Source organism: Gopherus flavomarginatus, chromosome 1 (assembly GCF_025201925.1).
Source record: "Gopherus flavomarginatus isolate rGopFla2 chromosome 1, rGopFla2.mat.asm, whole genome shotgun sequence".
Classification (NCBI taxonomy): domain Eukaryota; kingdom Metazoa; phylum Chordata; order Testudines; family Testudinidae; genus Gopherus; species Gopherus flavomarginatus.
In genome coordinates this window covers 100,765,359-100,783,277 of record NC_066617.1, presented here as the reverse complement: position 1 = coordinate 100,783,277, position 17,919 = coordinate 100,765,359, and the positions used below count along the sequence as shown (strand labels likewise).

The 17,919-nt window shown below is 48.1% G+C and overlaps 1 pseudogene; it reads right to left on the bottom strand.

Moving 5' to 3' along the window:
* LOC127036522 (cytokine receptor common subunit beta-like) overlaps positions 1–8,472 on the bottom strand; it is a 28,971-nt pseudogene extending 20,499 nt beyond the window's left edge.
* Positions 8,473–17,919: the final 9,447 nt, after the last annotated feature.

Below are 17,919 nucleotides of genomic sequence, written 5' to 3'. Positions count from 1 at the left end.
TAATCATAATACAAATTAAAATTCTGGTTTTGTGCCTTTTTAATTGAATCTGAATTTCTATCCTAATTGAGCTTGATACTAATCACAAGTAGAATTTAAACATAACCTAGTAAATAAGAAATGTGTCATTTGCCTTTTTGTAACATAGTACAAAAAATAAGTAAGAATCTGAATAAATGTATGTTAGACTATATACATGCTTTTAATAAGTGTATAGATATTATGATGCTGGTAAACCAGGTGCCAGCTCCTGCAAGGTCTGTAAGCATCAGCTGAGCACTGAAAAATTCATAGCTGGAAACTAGATCAGCTCACTTATATGTTAGTAGTGTTCAAGATAGGTGTTAGACTTGTAAGGATGTGTTTAATGTTTAGACTATAAAATGCTTGTAAGTTGCTGCATGCATTAATCTTACTTGTAATATCTGTATTCCATGCTACAAGGAATAATGATCAGAATGCCCATTCTCAACTAGTGCACACAGATGAGAAGGGCGGGTCCCCCCATCTATCCAGGTGCAAAATTAAAGAATCCTGTGGCACCTTATAGACTAACAGATGTTTTGGAGCATGGGCTTTCGTGGGTAAATACCCACTTCGTCAGATGCATGTCATGCATCTGACGAAGTGGGTATTCACCCACGAAAGCCCATGCTCCAAAACGTCTGTTAGTCTATAAGGTGCCACAGGATTCTTTGCTGCTTTTACAGATCCAGACTAACACGGCTACCCCTCTGATACTTATCAAAATTAAGTGGACTGTTGTAGGACACAATTTGTTGACTGCTCTGTCCACTCATGGAGAAGAACCTGCAGAAGGCCTTGTGCCATCGGTTTGAATGCTGGAAAAGGGAAATCAAGATAGCGGACATGAAGATTTTTCATCTCTGCTGTTTGGACTTTGACAAGGGCTGGAGCTAAGAAACAAAGGCAGAGGTCCCTAGGGTCAACCTGGGATTAACCCTAAAAGATATTCGGCACTGATAGATTACTACATCTCTGTCAGCTTTCGAAAGGCTATATTTAGTTGCAAAGCAACATGTGTTAATGGTTATCAACCAATGAAAATCAACATCTCTTTAGAAAAATAAAGAAAAAAGGACAAATACAAAACAAAATTAAAATTGAGGATTTAAATCAAGATTTGCGGCCTGCTGATTTCAATCATGATTAAAATTTAAATGGTTTTGATTTAAACGAATCCACTCTGATTGGGGATCAGAATTCTTGCTTAGGGTTGGGGGACCTTCACACAGGAAGAAGTATTCATTTCAGCAAATCAAAAATATTCCTGGAGGGAAGAGAGTGGTGGTGTCTTGCCCTTACCATTCTGGGAGAGGTTGACGTTCAGCTTGGCCTGCAGCAACTGATCAGATTTGAAACTGTAATTGTCGTGCACCCCAATTGCAAAAAGGGTGCTGTTCCTGTGGCAGCTCCAGCAGACACAGAAGTCCTGGCAGATCGGCAACTCTTTGGCTTCCAGAGGCTCACATGGGATCTGTGTGCTTTTCCCACGTGCAGAGAAAGAGGGTGAGGAGGAGCTGATTTAGATACAGATAGCTAATCCAAAATTAGGCTCCAGAAATCTTCCCCACATTTATTCTAGTCTACTCAGTATAAGTTCTTATACTGCACTCATTGCTGTAGTATCTGAGTACCTTCCAGTAAATCTTTAAGAAATGTGAATATGTGTTTGCTACAGTTATTGTCTTGTCCTAGCATAAGGGGCAGAACATATACACATGTTGCTCTGTATTTATATTAGAGAAGGCTGGTCAAAGAAATGAGCCTTGCAGTTATTACGGAAGGTAGTGAGCCAGAGGCAATGCATAGGGGCACATGTGGGGTCATGTGTCCCCCACCATTGCTGGGTCATATGGTGCAGACAGGCCCTCTCCCTGCAGGGCAGCTGAGCCAGGGAGCTGGGAGATGTACCTGTCTGGGAGAGGCAGAGGCAGGAGGAACAGCTTTGAACTGCAGGAAGAGGCCACTGTTTTCCAGGAGGAGCTGCTGCGGGGGGAGGATGACTTGAGCTGTTCTGGGGTTGTGCTGCCCCATTATCAGCAGGTGTGGGGTGTCTCTGTGGTGATGTCAGCAATACTGGCTTAGGTAAACACATCAGACCTCTCCTCTGCTCACTACACTAGCTTCCCATAGAATGTCAAATAAAGTTCAAGGTGTCGGTCCCTATCTTCATGGCACTCCCTTGGCCTGAGCTCAGGCTGTCTAACAGATCATCTAAAACTCCAGGATGAAGACCATAGTCAACAAATCTACTCCTCTGGCACACAGGAACTCCTACAGGAAGGGTAAAGCTGACCTGGGCAAAGGACACAACTTTCTCTGGCACTACTCTGAGATTGTGGAATGAACTTCCCTGAGAACTAAGGACCATCCCAAACCTCATCACCTTCTGCTCCAAGTGCAAGGTGCATTTCTTTGACCTGCCTTCTTTAATGCAACTACAGAGCAACATTTGTATATTAACACTCCTCCTACTCCAAACAAAAAACTACTCAAACTGCACTGCAGCTGCTTCTCCCACTGGGGGAAAGGATCAGAGAGCTAAGCCCATCTTACAGCTGTGTAGTCATGTTGTTTAAATGCACTACTGGAAGGCACTCAGAAAAGACAGTGATCAGGGCAGTGGAAAACCCCACATAGAACAGAGTGTTCCCATTGACCCTGCTGCAAAGAAGGGAGGTGTGGAAAGTCTGTGAGAGCAGAGCCAGCGCTCTCTCCTCTGCTGATGAATGAGCATTACTCCAGCAGTACTCTGATACCTCTTTTTCCACTCCAGGTGCAGTAAGCTAACAGGCCCTGCCATCACTCATGGCTGGGATCCCTCAGAAAAACCAAGATAGAGTGATAGAAAAAGTAATGAAAATAAACTGATCAGTGCACCTTCCTGTATCTCCCCATCCTCCCAATGCAGAGCTAAAAGTGTATCCAACTTCCACCTCCCAAGCAGGGCCAGCTCAGGTGTCCATGTGCTCCTCAAAGCCTGGTTGTCAGCTTGGATCCTTTTCCCTCCTCCCATTCCACTCTTCTTGAATCCTTCTGCAGCAGAGCTGGGGTCAGACACTTACTTGCCTCCAGTGTCCTCATGGTGAAGAGTCACACTGAGGAAGCGACGTGCCGCTGTGCATTCCTGCCACGTGCAGGTCATCTGGGAGGTGAAGTCATTGTAGCAGCGCAGGCTCTGCATCGGGAGGCTCTCTGCAGGGGGAAGGAAAGCACAACGCTGCTGGTGGATCATAGAGATGGGCAGTGAGGAATAATGGGATGTGCACGCCGGTGCTATGGTGGAAAGGGCAAACATGGGGAAATGAGGAACAAATGGGTAAACTTTCCCAGGAGTCCCTTGCATGTCAGTTAGCTCCTGGGTCAGGGATGTCATGAACAAAAACCTCCCACTCCCCGATGCTCACAATCCAGAGGCTGGAAAAGAGAGGTTTACTTACCAGAAGCCATGGTAATTGGAGAATCATCCCTGTGCATTCACAGTCTGGCCAACTCATGTAAGTCTATCATGAGTCTCGAGCTACTGAGTGTTTTTCTTAAAGCCCCAACTTCTGCATTGAGGTTATTACCCGAGACTCTCACTTTTCATGTAAAAAAAGTAAGTGTCTGACCTACACAGCTGGGAAGGGAAGCTTGAAGGATGAGCCCTAAATACAACAACACCAAATGACAAATCAACCCCCTCCAGCTGTATTCTCATTCAAATCTCATGATATTTAAGTCACTCTCAGGATTTTTTAGGTCTGACCCTTGATTTCTGAATGCTGGGGGTTGGCAGTTCTGATTTGCATTGTGGGAGTCGCCCTGGTGGTGAGCATACAGAACCCTCGTTTAAAGCTATGTCCGTGGGGGGTGCATGAACATCCTCACAGTGTCATGGGTCAGACGACCCCTGCATACAGGAGTGTGCCCACCAACCACCTCTATTCCTTCTCCTGAACCACAGTCCTGATGCCCAAGGCCAGCTATGGTGCTGCAGGTGCTCTAGTGGAGTAAGATCTTATCCATGCAGTTTCCCGAAGGCGTAACATAGCCCGGTGCACCTCTTAACCCATGGAGAATGTGTCTGTTTGAGGTTTTACTTGACGTCTTTCCCAGAGAGCTACAAATGTCTGTTTGGCTTTTTAACACAATGTCTAAGGTGTAGATACACGTTTCCTTGGGAGGGGAGTGGGATCTAGGGAAGAATATAATGTAGAAGATAGACTGTTTGTGATGAAATTCAACTGGGGCCTCACAATGATTTTGTCTTTATGGATTGTTGGATAGGGTGGAGTGGAGATTATTGCTTGTACTTCACTGCCCCTCCCAGAAGAAACCATGGCAAATGGAAAGGCAGTTTTAAGAGACTTCCGTTAAGAGGGAGGCATTTATCAGTAACGCCGAGGAAAGGCCAATCAGTTTTGTTAGAATGAGGTTTAAGTCCCGGGAAAGGTAGGTTCCCTACCGGGAATGTGGGGGTTGAGAAAAACATTGAAAAGGCCTCTTAAAAATCTAGCAAATGGAATGGGAAAATATAGTTCTCCCTTCCTGGTGCTGATAGGGAACAGAGATAGGTGCTTGGTTCATTTTCTGAGAAGGTGCAGACAGTTTGGGGACATCACATGCAGCAGATAATCTAGAACTGCTGGAATTTCAGTTTGAGATGCAATCGGTTCCTTATTAGTGGCCCAGGAGGGAAATCTTGTCCCTTCTGGTGTGTAAAATTTCCAGGTAGACGCCACGCTTGATTGAAGTAGAATTGTCTGTGCCGTCTGTGAGCAGGGCTAAAGCTGGGCCACACACGGAATTCCCATTGCATGGGACAGTTCAACATTACAAAATTGGTTTTCCTTCTAAACTGAAACGAAACCAAAGGCTGTTAAATTACTCAGACAATGGAAATTCTGAAGAGTTTGTTTTGCATGTGGAGCAAAAAGATTTCAAAAATTCATTTCAAAACAAACTTACTTATTTTGTTTTGTCACTGTTTTATTGTTTTTATTATTGTTACATTATTTCAGGAGGTGTCACTAGCAGTAATACACTGTGACGTCATGATATCAAGCCTTGCCACAAAATGCCTCTAAGGCCCAAGTGAAGGACTCGGCAATGAAGAGGGTTGTCCTTGTGTGAGCATGGGATTTGGACCTGTGAATGGATCACATAGCTTAATGGCCTTGGAGGTCAGTTGGCTCGGAGACTTGGGTGTCTTTCGCAAGGGCATGATGGATGAAAGCCCTGCCAATAGCACATTGGGCTGGGGAGTGTGATTGCCCCAGCACAGCAGACATCAGACATGCACATCTACCTCTGGAAAGAGAGATGTGCATGAGGCACCTTCTCTGAAACCCATTTTAGGGTCTGTACGGGGTCAGGGCTTGATGGAGAGCTGGGGCAGCAGAGGCTCAGAGAGAACATTGTGGAATTTGGAGAAATTCCTCCCTCTCTTAGGTTCACTGAACTAGAACAAAGCAACAAACAACTAGATCTAACTATGCACAGATTAAACCTAGAAACAGGAGCAGTCAATGGACATGACAGAAGCAGGGCTGACTCTAGGTTTTTTTGCCACCCCAAGCAAAAAATATTTGGCTGCCCCTCGTCCCAGCCCTGGGCTTCTCGCCACACCCCCCTGCTGCCCCAGTCCTGGGCTCTCCTCACCACCCACACCCCCTGCCAGCCCAGCTCTGGGCTCTCCTTTTCACCCTCCCCCCAACTTTGCCCCTCCCCACACCACCTGCCACTCCACCCCTGGGCTCTCCCGCACCCCCCCCCAGCACCCTCCTTCCGCCGCAGCCCTGGGTCACTGGTAACTCGCTCCCAGGGCAGGTCATTCAGCAGGAATTTTGGACATACACAAAACAAAGACAGGATTGGTTCCCATATGGTTACAGAGCTGCAGTAAAGTGGAATACATTTCAGCTTGTGTGATTGGAGGATATCTGGATGCATTTTATAAGACTGTCCTACATATATGAGGAAAAGTTGAGGTGCCTTTATTATTCTTTTGTTCCACTCTTTCTTCCTATGGGGAATTTGCCAAAGCAATATCACTGTCTTCCTTTTAAACAAACAAACAAACAAACAAACAAACAAACAAAAGCCAATGGCTGTTGAAAATAGCAATCCCAGTCCTAATAACCACTGGGAAGCATTTCTTGCTCAATTTTATCCTACTTTTTCTACAGCAAGTTACAGTAGATTAGTATATTTGATTTGGGAGAAATGAAGTAACAGCTGCCCAAACTGAGCTTGAGCACGCCTGCATTTTGAGGTGTTCAAATCTGGAAGGCAGGTGCTGGGGGTGGGGGGAGGGGGAGTTGTGGCTCCACAGGGGAGCACGGCAGCATGTACGCAGCAGCGTGTCTGGCGCTGCCTGGAGCCAGACACGCTGGTCTGAGTGGCATGGTAAGGGGGCTGGGGGGTTGGAGAAGGGGTAGGAGGTTCTGGGGGGGCAGTTAAGGGACAGGGAGCAGGGGGGGTTGGATGGGGCAGAGGTTCAGGGGGCAGTCAGGGGCAGGGGGGGTTGGATGGGGCAGAGGTTCAGGGGGCAGTCAGGGGCAGGGGGGTTGGATGGGGCAGAGGTTCAGGGGGCAGTCAGGGGCAGGGGGGGTTGGATGGGGCAGAGGTTCAGGGGGCAGTCAGGGGCAGGGGGGGTTGGATGGGGCAGAGGTTCAGGGGGCAGTCAGGGGCAGGGGGGATTGGATGGGGCAGAGGTTCAGGAGGCAGTCAGGGGCAGGGGGGGTTGGATGGGGCAGAGGTTCAGGGGGCAGTCAGGGGCAAGGGGGGTTGGATGGGGCAGAGGTTCAGGGGGCAGTCAGGGGCAGGGGGGTTGGATGGGGCAGAGGTTCAGGGGGCAGTCGGGGCAGGGGGGTTGGATGGGGCAGAGGTTCAGGGGGCAGTCAGGGGCGGGGGGATTGGATGGGGCAGAGGTTCAGGGGGCAGTCAGGGGCAGGGGGGGTTAGATGAGTCAGGGGTTCGGGGGGCAGTCAGGGGACAGGCAGCAGTTGGATAGGCATGGGAGTCCCAAGGGTTTGTCAGGAGACAGGGGTGGGGTCCTAGGGAGGAAGTTGGGGGGGTCTCAGGAGGGGGCAGTTGGGGACAAGGAGAAAGGAGGCTTAGATAGGGGGTGGGGTCCCAACGGGCAGCTAGAGGAGGGGTCCTGGGAGGGGGCAATCAGGGGACAAGGACCAGAGGCACTTAGATAGGGCATCGGGTCCTGGGGGGTAGTTAGGGGCAGGGGTCCTGGGAGGGGGCAATCGGGGACAGGGAGCAGTGGGGTTGGGTGGGTTGGAGTTTCTGTGAGGTGCAATCAGAGGGAGTGGATGGTAGCAGGGTGTGGCTACCCTCCCTCCCTGTAGAGTGTCCTATTTTTTGAACGTTAAAATATGGTATCCCTACCATTCCCAGTGCAGCTCTCCAGTCACAGCAGGCTGCAGCATGAGGCCTTAGCTTCCTCCCTCCCTCCCCCTTCCTTTCCTGTTGGTAGTGGCCGAGGGAATGCTGGGAAATGTAGTTCTTCCCTGCTCCAGGGCTGCTCTATAGGCAGGGAGCTAACCAAGGAACTATAGCTTCCAGGACCCTCTGTTGGTTCTCTGCTTCTATGCTGGATCCCTGCCGCCCCTGTAACTGGGCTGCCCCAAGCATGTGCTTGCTTTGCTGGTGCCTAGAGCTGCCCCTGGACAGAGGGTCCTGTTTGTTCTCTGCAGCGGTAAAGAAGGAACTAAGGCGGTTCAGAGGGATGGACACCCATAGAGGTGAGCCATTGACACTGGTGATTTGCTCTGTCTCCGTGCCCCTCATATATTCCCCCCTCCTCTCTGTCTCTCTCTCACACACACCTCACAGAGTCATCCTCCCATTTGTCCACACCTCCAAATGGATATTCATTCACTTACACTCTCACCTGAATCTACGTGTCGTTCTAGCCCTTCACTCTCCTTCAAGGCTCTGCCTATCCCTGCACTACACCTCCAGTTTCTCCACATACTCACCAGCCAGCTTGTTCACACATTTGCCCAATAGCCCACTTGTCCCTCCATCCATCTACTCACTCTTCTCCTCTTCCATCCATCCATTTCTCCATTCAACCATGCACCCTCCCATCTATAAGTCCATCCACATTTCCATCCACTTACCATACCATCCATTCACATAAACAATCACCCTCTTGCCTGTCAGTCTAGTCACCAACATACACATCTGGAATGGCAGAGGGAGCAGTCGAGCAGAGGAAAGGGGGAAAAGAAGGAAAGGGAATGGAGAAGAGTAAAGGGACTGGAAGGAGGGGAGGGAAGATGATAAAAAGGATAGGAAAGAAAAAGAAGAGGAAAAGAAACTGAAACTCACCTCAAGATTCTCCAAACCTGAAAGCCCAGCACAGAGCCAGTAGAGCCCTGCAGAAGGCCTTCATGTTCACGCCAGCCTGAGCCCACCAGCTCAGTCCTTCTCCCTGTGCTCTGGGTTGGTTGCTGGCCTGGGGTTCTTGCACTCACACTTGTTAACTCCTTCTTTGTCACCTGTTGAATGTGGAAGCGAAGCTCTGATGGTCAGGTGGGAGAGAATGGGACCTTCTGTGAGATACAAAACCTCCCCTCCCTGCACTGATGGGACCTTTCACCTATCCATCAAGGCCACAAGGGACCATTAGGTCACCTAGTCAGACCTCCTGTAGGACACAGGATGGAAAATAACATTTACTTTGCAGGACCAATACATTGCAGAGCAAGGTCCTCATCTCCTTACCGGGGCGTTGCTGAATGCCCAGAGAACTGATAGCCAATTGTGCTCTATTTGACTAACATAAGCATTGTCCCCATTAACCTCATCAGCAAGAAACAGTCCTAGGCTGTGGAGAGAGGAGAATTCAGTCTCCATGTTCATTTGTTCCCCGGGCTTCCCTCAAACACACAGAAACGCACCCACACTTCCCCCATTGGTTCTCAAGCCTAACCTGGAGACACACCATCCTACCCTAGCTTACCCCATCTCCACCACTCAAATACACCTCTCTCCTCTTGGAGGGAGATGGGGATTCAGTCTTCATGTTCCTTCAGTTCTCCTCCATTTGCCTCTCCTCCAGCGGGACCACAGATGAGAATTGCTTGGAAGTAATTCCAACTGGCAGTTTGCAGCCAGTGCCCCGGGAATTGCTTTGGGACCCAATCCACAGGCATAATCCCAAAGGAGATTTACTGTCTCTTTTTGCAGGATCTAGCATTAAATTCAGTGATGCAAAGCCCATGGGCCAAATTCTCCACTGGTGTAACTCAACTGAAGTTAAAGGAATTGCACCACTGGATAATGTGCCCTCATATTACTGCTCTCTAAAGAGCATAACAGACCCACCCCACCTTGGGCACAGCCACAGAGCCAAGCCTCTGTGCTCTGGGGATGTCTGGTCTGTGGCTTTTCCCCACTTTGGGGGAGCATGGAGAAGGAGATCCACCTAGAAAGACCCCCAGCTTCCTAAATGCCATTTCTTTTGATAGAATATGGCCTGCTAGACAAGTGAACATTCACCACAAAGAAGAAGTTCCACTGTGACTAATGGCTCCAGAGCTCATGAGCCCTTGTCTGTCTGAGGACAGACTCTCTCTGCCACGTACCCTTCCCCCAGTAAAGGCAGAGTTTCCTAACCTGAGCCAAGAGCTGCTGGTGGGACAGCCGCCTCACAGCAGGTGGATTGCTGACCCCCTCAGTTCTCACTCCCTGGCAGCTGGAGCATCTTTACACATACAGGAATCAGCATTGATCATGGCTGTCCAAAACTGGAATGGATCCCCATGGGAAATAATGAAGCTGGGGTATCCCTGCACCTGTTGCCCTCTGAAAGCTTCCACACCCCTATATGCCTCCTTTCAAGGAGCACATACAGCCCTGAACACCGTGGAGCTGAAGTGTGAGACTCTGACACTGAACTTCCTATTGTTGGTGTTTTTCACACCCCCCAGGTCCCTGCCGCAGATGCAGTTCTTAAAAGCTGGGAGGGGGAGGAAATATCTCATTTCTTTGTGACCTTCCACTGATTCTTCTTAATCGGTTTGGAGGAATCAGGACACGCTGTTTTCTAGGAATCAAGAGTAACATGCTGCTAACAGACGCTGGCCTTTGCTTCCCGTCTCCTTGCCCCCATGCCCAGTCAGACACTTGCGAAGAAGAGCAAAGGAAAAGGGAAGTAGCGCTAGCAACAGGAGTTCTGTATTTATCTCCCCCTGCCCCGCTGTAGCTTACCATAACCTAGGCTGTATGATTTTGGGGGCAGTGACTGCTTTTCACTGCATGTGCGTGCAGCACCTTGCCCCCTGGGCTCTCAGTGACTTCAATCAGCTTTGGGTCATGCTTCCAATAGTAACTCACTACTACTTATTTTCCTCCCTTCTAAAATGTGCAGACAGTGTCACCGACTCCTCTTTAGTGTGTGTCCATCTGGGGTGACAATGTCACTGCTGCCTGTGACCATTGTCTTCTATCACAGATAGGCACAGCACCATTTTCACAAAGCAGTTACAGCTCCCAGGCCCCCAAATTATACTGATTTTTTTCATTTTGCCTTATTTGTCTGTATACTTCCTCAATCCCCAGTGATTTTGACATCAATTTCCAGCAGTGGAGGGATTCTTGTTTTTAGTTTCCTGTTTAACAAACTAGCAGCTGGTGACAGCCTATGTTCAGTGGTGCCATTCTGTGATTAAACAGTTCTAAGCAGGATCAGAGTCTGACTCTGCAGCCTTTTTCTATAGGCACTTTATTATTTTGACTCAGTTTGCCACCGGCCCATTGGATTGGGGATAATAAGGAGGCAGTCACCTGCCAAATCCCCCTACTTTATTGCAAACTACTTAAACTCAGGCTGTCATAAACAGATAGTAGGAGTTAATAGAACAAAAGTACTTTATATCTCTTTTGACTGTAAAGGGTTAATAAGTTCAGTGAGTCTGGCTGCCACCTGACCAGAGGACCAATCAGGGGACAGGATACTTTCAAATCTTGAGGGAGGGAAGTTTTTGTGTGTGCTGTTAGTTTTTGGTGGTTGTTCTCTCTGGGTTCTGAGAGTGACCAGACGTGCAACCACGTTTCTCTCCAATATCCCTGATACAGGTTCTTATAAATTCAGAATAGTAAGTACTAGGTAGATAAGGCGAGTTAGGCTTATGTTTGTTTTCTTTATTTGCAAATGTGTATTTGGCTGGGAGGAGTTCAAATTTGTATTTTGCTGAAAGGATTTTAATTTATACTTGAATACTTAGGCTGGGAGGGTATTCCCAGTGTCTATAGCTGAAAGACCCTGTAACATATTCCATCTTAAATTTACAAAGATAATTTTTATTGTTTTTTCTTTCTTTAATTAAAAGCTTTTCTTGTTTAAGAACCTGATTGTTCTTCATCTGGTGAGACCCCAGGGGACTGGGTCTGGATCCACCAGGGAATTGGTGGGGAGAAAGGAGGGAAGGATGAGAGAAAGGTTAATTTTCTCTCTGTGTTAGGATTACTTTCTCTCTCAGGGAGAGTCTGGGGGGGGGAGAGAGAAGGAGGGGGGAGGGTGGATTTTCCTCTCTGTTTCAAGATTCAAGGAGTTTGAATCACAGTGATCTTCCAGTGTAACCCAGGGAGGGGAAGCCTGGGAGAGGCAACAGTGAGGGAAAGGGTTTACTTTCCTTGTGTTAAGATCCAGAGGGCCTGGGTCTTGGGGGTCCCTGGGCAAGGTTTTGGGGGGACCAGAGTGTACCAGGCACTGGAATTCCTGGTTGGTGGCAGCGCTACAAGTACTAAGCTGGTAATTGAGCTTAGAGGAATTCATGCTGGTACCCAATCTTTTGGATGCTAAGGTTCAGAGTGGGGATTATACCATGACACAGGCCCACTAAATTTGGCACATGGCTGTATAATACTGTCAGATACATCCACGTCGAGCAAAAATGGAGTTGACATGCACAATCCCCTCTTTAGCTGCGGTATCTTCTTGTAAGACTGTCTCAGGGATATGATAATAATAGTTTAGGACCAGGTCTGGCGCAACCCATCAGGCGACCTAGGCGGTCGCCTAGGGCGCTAACTTTTGGGGAGTGATGGTATTTCGGAGGCGGGACCTTCCACCGCCGCCGTCGGGGGTGCCATTTCGGGGGCGGACCTTCTGCCAGCTAGGGCACCAAAAAGGCTGCTGGCGCTCCTGTCTAGGACAAGTGGATAGTTTTTTGCCCTGCCTATAGAAACGTGTCTATGCTTTCCTGATGGGTCCAGCTCTCAGTGTGCATCTCAGTAGCAGGGATCTGTACGGGCATTATACTCCAAGAGCGTGAGCTACAGGTAAGTAACCTCTTTTTTGTGTGGAAGCAAGAAGGACTTCAAGAAGGGAAACTTGATCTATCTATGCAGCAGAATCATCAAAGGCTAGAGGTGAGACTGAATTTGGATCACAAAGTATTGGGGTACATAAGACATTAGCCTGCTAGGGACTAAGCCTCCCCAAATTCCAGGATTCTTACTTTCTGGGCTGTGTTTGGATTTCAGGTTCTCTCTTCTCTGGTGTTTGGGTTTCACTTGTACTCCTTCCCTGTAATACTATCTGGATTCTGTAGAAATGAGTAGCATGCTCAAGTGCTACAGAAAACAGAAGGAAACTCCTGTTTAGATGTGATTAGATTGCTTCTGTTTATGTGGCTTGGTATGTGCTATACTTCATCCACTCACACCACTCTATCTGAAAGGGGACTTGGGCAATACCCAAGATTGTGAGAACAGGCTGGGGGTGCATGCAAGCTGATTGCTGATATGGTATCTCTGCTTTGTGAAAGAGAACAGCCTCTGAGGGGAGGTGTCTGATTTGTGTATATGAGAGACACTGCCCCAGTCCTTCTGCAGCTGACTACCCCATCCAGCACTCCTGTTACAGGAATGGCATGAGGTCACTTCCATTGAACTCATCTCCTTGTGTGATCATCGTCACAGATCCAGTCAAGCACCTCCTCTTAGCTGCCCTCCAGCTTGGTGTGAGGGGAATCCAAGCATTTGAATCTCTGGCTGTTAAGCCTTCCTGAGACTGAATGGAGTTCAGGCACCATCCCTGTCTTGGGGCCCTGTGATAGCGACTCATCCAGGCTGGCTGAGCACAGGGTTTTCCCTCCTTTTATTGCCCTGCCAGCAAGCCATTCAGGCTGGCTGCTGGTGGTCCCCTCTGTCTTGCAACTCAGCCTCCTCCAGCCAGGTCACATTCTGACTTACCCCCAAAGGGAAGGGACTGAGTCCAGTCCAAACAGTATGACAGCCTTGCGTCAGATCTCTGGCTCAACTCTAGGTCTACTAGGACTTGTGACTTTTGTCCAGAGCCTTCACCAGGCCTTTCCTTGGGGGCCCATAGGGGAACTCAACCTCCTTCTATCCTGGGTTCTAACCCAGGGTCCCTGTAGCAGGTGACTAAGATCTGCTTCTTCAGACCATCTGCTTCTTTCCTGGGCTTCTTGCTACTACAGCCAGCCTCTAGCCCTTCCTGCCCAGCTGTCCTCGGGCATCCAAGGAAAGGTAACAAAGGAAAGCATGACACAAAAATAGTTCAAGTATGCCCCTGGCTTCCCTCCTTTTAGGAGCTACCTGATGAGCCTGGTTCAGCATCCTCAGGGCTTTTGTGCATTGTTTGCAGGAAACCTCTACTAGCTTCATCCACCATGATGCTCATTTCTGGGAACTAGTGGGGAGAGGTCTATGTACCTTCTGAACTGGGCACCTCCCTTTTTAAGACTTCTCCTCTAAGAATGGCATGCCTAACAGGTGTGGTGGGGTGGGGCTGCCAAAGCACCAAACTGCTCTTAACTCCTTCAGGTCCATAGGCGCTCCCTTTGGGGTGCAGGCTCTGTTATCCCTTCCTGAGAGCTTAGATTCCCACCTCCCATCCATGTCTAGCTATCTACCCCCTGGGGTCATGCTGACCCTTCAGACTCTGCTGTAGCTTAAATGCATCCGGTGCTGCTAATACCAGGATGACACTATCAGCATCATCAGGTAAAGAGATGATGCTTTCAGGTGACTGCTGGAGAGATGCCCAGACTCCTGCAGCCCAGTCAGGGATCTACTCTGATCATGTGAGATGACGATGTCTTTTCCCTCTTCTAGGGACATATCTGTGGAAAAGGACCTGAGCAGCACCCCATTGTTCAAGGACCTCATGGCATTAATGAGATACAGCACAGGGAGATGGAGGTACAGCCACTATTGGATGCAGAGATTCACTCCCAGGCATATTTCCTGAGTTTCTCCCGCTCCTGGCTGTGTTAAGGTCCAGCCATCCCAGTGTTCTGGGCCTGACAAACACTTCCCTATTATCCTGGAGACTTGGCAGTTGTCACAACCTGACCCAGTACCACTCTGTGTGGTCCCTAGTCTGTTGTGAATGGACCCAATGACTGGTCCCATGTGCTTCCAAGCCAAGTGGGCCTGGGCAGAGTCTTGTCATTGCTTCTAGCTGTGGGACTCTAGCACACACTCCCAGGCTTAGGCCTTTTGTCTGATACCCTTGCGATGTGGGGAATCACTGTCCAGCCACCCTAGACCCTTAAACTGATGTCTGAGACCTGCTGAGCACCCTAGTCATTATTCCGTTTAACCCCTTAGGGGATAATATGGCAGGAAAGCAAGGAACGCAGACTTAGCAGAGGAATTTCTTAACCACAGAGACTTTACTCTTTAAGGACTCAAGAGTTATAGCTCTCTGAAAACAAAAGTCCTGAGACGCCCCCTCCCCTGGTGTGAGCTCACCTCTGCTGGGAGTCTAAGGTTCATCAGCGTTTCAGGTGGACCAGAGACCTACCTGCTTTCTCCTCCTGCAAGTCCTTTGGTTGTGTGTATGCAGCGATGATTGGCCCTCTTGTACAGAGCAGAATCCTGCTCTTAAATAGATCTCTGTCTCTTTGCCATGTGCTCCACTGGGAAGCTCCAGTCCCCCTACATTCTTAATCACAAGACTCAGCTTTTGAAGGAAATCTTTGTTTATGCTGGGAGTCCAAACCACTTTATTTAGGAGCCTCTTGCAGATAGAGACCTTCTCAGTGCCCAGCTACAAGCTAGCCTCTTCTTGTAGCAGCAGCATATACTTCCTCTGCACACCCCAGCCCCCAGAAGAGTTAAGGTAATTCACTATGCTCTCACATTAGGCTTAAAGGGACAGCTGCTATGTTGCTTATTATGTATGCCTTGATTACAATCCCTTGGGGTGGGGGTGGGGGTGTAACTATTTGTGTAACTGGGGGCCATGCTGGGAACTCAGAGCTACTCCTGGAAGCATTGAGGGAAATGTATTGTTCCAGTGCAGAGACTGCAAAGTCACTTTCCTTCCTCCTCTCTCCAGGCCAAAATGTTTTAAGTTCCCTATCATAAAACCAGAGACCGTCAGGGTTCCTCCTTGAACACGTTGAATCCCATGGCTTTCTGTAACTCTTACCACTTTTAGGAAATGGGACCCATGATGACAGATGATAATTTCCATGACGTAATTGCTCGGTCAAATTTCACTCCTTCTCTGGCTTCCTCCTTTTTTTAATCAACTTTTGCAGCCTTACATAACAGAGTACCAGCAAACTGCTATTATTTCAAACCCTGCTATATTTAGAGTGGAAGCTAGTATGAACTTTTAACTCCCTTTTCTCTGTCACTTATAAATTTCTGAAACTTTTACTTATGGTGCTGAAATCTCCCCAGCTTGGTCTTTGCCTGAAAGTGAAATTTTTTTGAAAGCTTCAGCAAAATCTGTTTAGCCATTTTTAACATGAGGAATTTGGATGAAAGAAAACACTTTTATAAAAATTTTCTTGCAATAATTGGTTTTCAGTTGCAGGGCTGTTCAAATAAAAAAATCCTCCAAGAAAGTCATATATTGCTCCTAACAAGGGCTACTTATGTTTCTTAGATTATACAAAAATTATGATATATTTGAAAAATACTGTGCAGTCGTATAATGGAAGATGGTACTGTAATGTACTTGCACCAATAGCCAGTATGCAGCTTACGTGTGCAATTTTAAAGGGATGCCATTAACTTGAAATCTATTCCATTTGTAAAAAACCAACCAACCAAACAATTAAAAGTGGTTTCAGGGTTAGGTTAGGATTAGGGTTGAATCCCCCCGCAAATTTCGTGTTTTTTACAATCACATTTTCCTTGTTTTTTTTTAAATGTTTTTTTCTCTTGTTGCTAGGTGTAAAACCCACACAAACAGGAGAAACTGATTCACTGACTAAAAGCTGGATGAAAATGTTCACATTTTTCTGGCAAAAAAAAATGCAGACTCTGTGGCACCAAAACATTTGACACATTTATGTCAATTTCACTGAATTATTTCAGTGTGTGGGTGGGTGGGGGTGGGGGTGGGTTAAGAAGGAGAACTTTTTAAAAAATCCCCCCAAATCAAAATAAAATGTTTTGACAGTTTTGAAACTAAATGCTTTGGGTTTTGTTTGAAACAACTGTTTCCAAATTCCCTCTAATTTTATTTTTAAGAGGGTAGATCAAAATGAAATATTTCAGTCTTGTCAAAATGCTTCATTTGACCCCAAAACAATTCATTTTTTTCAGCATTACCATTGTACCAAAATATGCCTTACTCACCCAGCTCTTCTGGTTATACCGGGGACACAGTAAAACAGACCATGACAAACTGGAAAAAAAATAGACTAGCTGTTGCTTTCTTTAGTCTCTTTGTTATCTTAGGTGTTAATTGTAACAATGGGACATGTCCTTTCAACTAGAGAATTTCCTGACTTGTGCAAATAACTTTGGAGCTTGAATGTTCCATTAGGCCCTGGTCCAGCAACGCACTTCAGCATGTGCTTAACTGCAAGCATGTGAGTAGTCCCATGGAAATCAGAGGGCTAACTCGTGTGCTTAAAGTTAAGCATGTGCTGAAGTGCTTTGCTCGATCAGGGCCTATATGTAGCTTTTTGTATGGGATTTTTATATATTAACTATACAGTGCCATCAGTGTGCTAGGTGCTGCTGGACGGACAATATAATCATAGAAATGCAGAGCTGGAAGGGACCCTGATATGTCATTTAGTTCAGTCCTTTGCCCTGGGGCAGTATGAAATATTATCTAGACCAGTGGTTCCCAAACTTGTTCCACCCCTTGTGCAGGGAAAGTCCCTGATGGGCCGGGCCGGTTTGTTTACCTGCTCGTCCGCAGGTTCGGCCGATCATGGCTGCCAGTGGTTTGGGAACCACGGATCTAGACCAGTGTTCTTCCTTGCAAGACTCGCAAGCCAGTGGCAGCTCCCATCGACCCTAAGTGCAGCTCCCTGTTGATCGCAATCTCCGGTGATTTCTGGTGGTGCAGTGGGGCTGCTGCTAAGGGAGGCTCCCTGCCTGCCTTGGCTTGGGGGGTGGGGAGGGGAGCAGAGGTCTCTGTGCGCTGCTCCTGCCTGCAAGCACCACCCCTGCAGCTCCCATTGGCCGGAAATGGGGAACTGTGGTGAATGGGACTTGTAGGGGTGGTGCTTGCAGAGAGGAGAGCAGAGCCGCATATGCCCCCAAGAGTAGCATGAGTACAGCAGGCCCAGTTATACTGGACAAGCATTTCTCTTCCACCACCAAACCTGCCATAGGCGCCGACTCTGTAGGTGCTCTGGGGAAAAATTAGTGGGTGCTCTGAACCCACCGGCTGCCAAGCTCCCCCCTCCTCACCTCCTTTCTCCCTCCAGTGCACCACATCCCCACTCCTCCCCAGTGCTCCCCCCCCACACTGCCTAATAGCTGTTTGGTGGTGCTTAGAACTTTCCAGAAGGGAGTGGGAGGAACGGGGACCCGGCGCGCTCAGGGGAGGAGGCAGAGAAGAGGTGGGGCAGGGGCGGGGACTTGGGGGAAGAGGTGGAATGGGGGCAGGAAGGGGGCGAGGACTTTGAGGAAGGGGTGGGATGGGGGCAGGGCAAGGGC